The sequence below is a fragment of the Empidonax traillii genome, unplaced genomic scaffold (genome assembly GCF_003031625.1).
Source record: "Empidonax traillii isolate 1590-97213 ecotype Southwest subspecies unplaced genomic scaffold, ASM303162v1 scaffold6385:size6126, whole genome shotgun sequence".
NCBI classification, from domain to species: domain Eukaryota; kingdom Metazoa; phylum Chordata; class Aves; order Passeriformes; family Tyrannidae; genus Empidonax; species Empidonax traillii.
In genome coordinates, this window is record NW_020961578.1 from 2999 (window position 1) to 6126 (window position 3128).

Genomic DNA, 3128 nt, shown 5'->3' on the forward strand with positions numbered 1-3128 from the left:
CGTCTTTGTTGTCGCCACCGTCAGAGGAGGACATGCAGTGCAGAGGCCAGTCCTCCATCACTTGGAGCAGTGCTGGGATCACCTTCTCTGCTGTCGTTCCTGAGGCGGCGATGGTCCTCCAGATCATTGCAGCAGCTCTGTGGAGCCAGAGCCCTGTGTCAGGGGGGTCTCTGCCACAGTGCCATGGATTGGGCAGCTGTGGGGGCCCAGGCCACAGAGTCATGCTGCCTTGAGGTGCAGGGAGGGCACATGGCAGAAGGATGAGGGGCTGACATGCCAGGGCTGGGAAATGGAGGGGCCAGAGGGTCGTGGAACTCTCCATCTGTCTCTCACACCAGATGGGATAGGTTGCCTGGGGTGATGGGTTCTAAAGGTTTGTAAGCCCTGAGCCAGCAGGGCAGCTGGTCCCTGTACCTGTCACATGCTGGGGCACAGCGCAGGAGAGAAAAGACCACCTCCCGAGGGTGTGCATCAACCAGCCTGAGAATGTTAGTCTGGAGGCTGGCATCTGGAGACACGTGGAACGTAAGGCACTGGTGGATGTACCTCACGATGTCTGGCACCTGGAGAGGGAATGAGGGAGAGTTTGAGATCTGCCAGCGTGAAGAGGTTGCCCAGTTTCCCAGGAGGAATGCTTCCCTTCCCCCCTCATTGTGCTGGCCTCAAAAGCTTACAGGCCAGAAGACTCAGCTTGAGCACCACAAGACCCCTGTGGGACTCAAGCCATGGCCACAGGCTGCTTACTTGCTTCTGATTGGAGATACCTTTCTCCTTGAAAAGATCTAAATTGGGAGCTGTACTGGGTTTCTGTGGCCAGGTCTTGGTAGCGGGGAGACTACGGGGGTGGCCCCTGTTAGAAACTGCTAAAAGTTTCCACTTGTTTGGCAGAGCCAATGCCAGCCGGTTCCAGGATGGACCTACTGCTGAACCAATCAGTAATGATAGTAATACTGATATGATAAAATATTTAGGCAGGGAAAGAAAATTATTGTGCAGATGAAAATTCCAGCCGGGGGAGAGTGGAGTGAGAAGATGGGAACAAGAATGTAGACACCAAGGTCAGTGCACAAGGAGGGGGAGGAGGTGCTCCAGGTGTCAGGGCTGAAGTTTCCCTGCAGCCCCTGGTGCAGCCCATGGTGAAGCAGCTGTGCCCCTGCAGCCCATGGAGGAGCACCATGGGGTGCAGGGATCCACCTGAAGCCCTTGGAGGAGCACACAAAAAAGAGGGTGAGTGCCAAAGGAGGCTGTGGCCCCGGGGAGGGGGCCCATGCTGGAGCAGGGCACTGGCAGGACTTGTGGCACTGTGGAGGACCCAGACTGGAGCAGCTCGTTCCTGAAAGACGGCACCCCCTTGGAAAAGTGACCCACGTAGAAGCAGTTTTGTGAAGAATTGTTGCCTATGGGATGGACTCATGCTACAGAGGTTCATGAAAGATTGTCTCCAGTGGGAGGGATCCCACAGGAAGATGGGGGAGGAGTGCTCTCCCTAAGCAGCAGCAGAAACCACAACTGACCGTAAGACCCATTCCCTGTCTCCCTGTAGTGCTGGGGGAAGGAGGAAGTAGAATTTGGAAGGAAGAAGGAGTGAGTGAAAGGTGGTTTTAAGATTTTTTTACTTCTCACTCTCTTCCTCAGATCACGTTAGTAATAAATTTAGTTAATATCCCCACTTGGAGTCTGTTTTGCCCATAATGGTGATCAGTAAATGAGCTCTCTCAGCTCTTATCTCAACTCATGAATCCTCTGCTGGATTTTCTCTGCTCTGTGTAGTTGCAGAGAGGAGTGAATGAGAGCTTTTAGTGTGTACCTAGCATCCCCGAGAGGCTGCAGAGCAGCAGAGATTGGGACATGGCACCACAGCCCAGGGCACAGGACCTGCGCTCCTGGGCCAAGGTCAGGAGGAGACTGGAACCTGCAAGGCACCAGCCGAGCCCCTGGCACAGGGACACCAGAGCCCACAAGAGCTCACCTCTGCCACACACTGGTACCCATCGTGCCAGTGAAAGAACAGGGGTACGAGGCTCTGGTGCACGGGTATGTTTGTTCCCTGGTCCGCAAGCGACTCCATGACCACTTGGGAGAGACGAATGGAGAGCATCTGCACATGGGTATTGTCCTGGTGTAAAAGAGAAGCAGAAAGAGAAAAAGACCTCAGCAGTGGCTGCTCCAGGCCCAGCAGGCGCAGGCCCAGACCTGGAAATATGCAGGGAACAAAGCTTGCAGGCAACACCAGGCAACCAGAGCCTTACGTTATCAAAGAGTGGCCGGAGTGCCTCAGCCAGCTTTGGGGCAGTGGAGCTGAATTCTTCGATGTCCTTGTCCTGGAGCATATTCAGGAACACAGAGAGGGTCATCTCGACCACATCTCCGTCTCCATCATGAAGCAGCTCCACGAGGTGCTCAGAAAGGGTGCAGATGCTGTCGGCCTGTGTGGAACACAGTGCTGTGCTGTGAAGTCCTGAACAGCTGCACCACCAGCAGCTCTCTGGTGGTGCAACCCCACACTGCTGCCACAGGGCCCAGAGGACAAAGGCCTGTCCTGCAGGGCCTGGGCAACTGAAGAGGGAGGCAGGAAAGCTGGGAGCAGCTGCCACAGCTCCCAAAGCCCAGCTATACCCAAGGAACTGAGTTCCCAGCCCCAAACTTCCAGTGTGGCTTCAGCTGGGTGTCCCCTTCTCACCATTGAGGGATCCACACTGAGCACAAGGAGGCCTCTGAGTGCCAGGCGTCGGCTCTCAGGGCACTGGCTGTGCAGGTGCCTTGCTAGGATAGGCAGGACACTCTCATGACATTTTCTCCCATCCAGATAGTCGAGGAGCTGGAAGGCAGAGAACAGTGAGGTGATGGTCGGGTGGCAGGAGTTCAGAGCCACCCAGGACCGTGTCCAGGAGCAGCACAGGGCACAGGCACCAGCCTGGGCAGCTGCGGTTGTGAGAGGACAGAGAGGGGGGAGGCAGCTGGGCGAGGCAGTGCTCGCCACCAGGCTCACCTCAACAAGGAAGGCAAGCGCAGGGAGCTCCCAGCGGGGCTCCTCCCTGCTGAGCAGTCCAAGCAGGTGGGTTTCAATGCCAGAAAAGAAGGGGATCAAGACATTGTGCATCTCCCTGTCAAGAAAAGAAAGGAGCCAT

The 3128-nt window shown here is 56.0% G+C and overlaps 1 long non-coding RNA gene across 1 annotated transcript; it reads right to left on the bottom strand.

The window, feature by feature from the left end:
- Nucleotides 1-2069: 2069 nt before the first annotated feature.
- LOC114073421 lies at nucleotides 2070-3044 on the bottom strand. Its single transcript, XR_003574322.1, has 4 exons — nucleotides 2990-3044; nucleotides 2681-2818; nucleotides 2250-2426; nucleotides 2070-2116 (listed from the first exon to the last, which is right to left on the bottom strand). It is a non-coding gene; the product is annotated as an uncharacterized LOC114073421 (long non-coding RNA).
- Nucleotides 3045-3128: the final 84 nt, after the last annotated feature.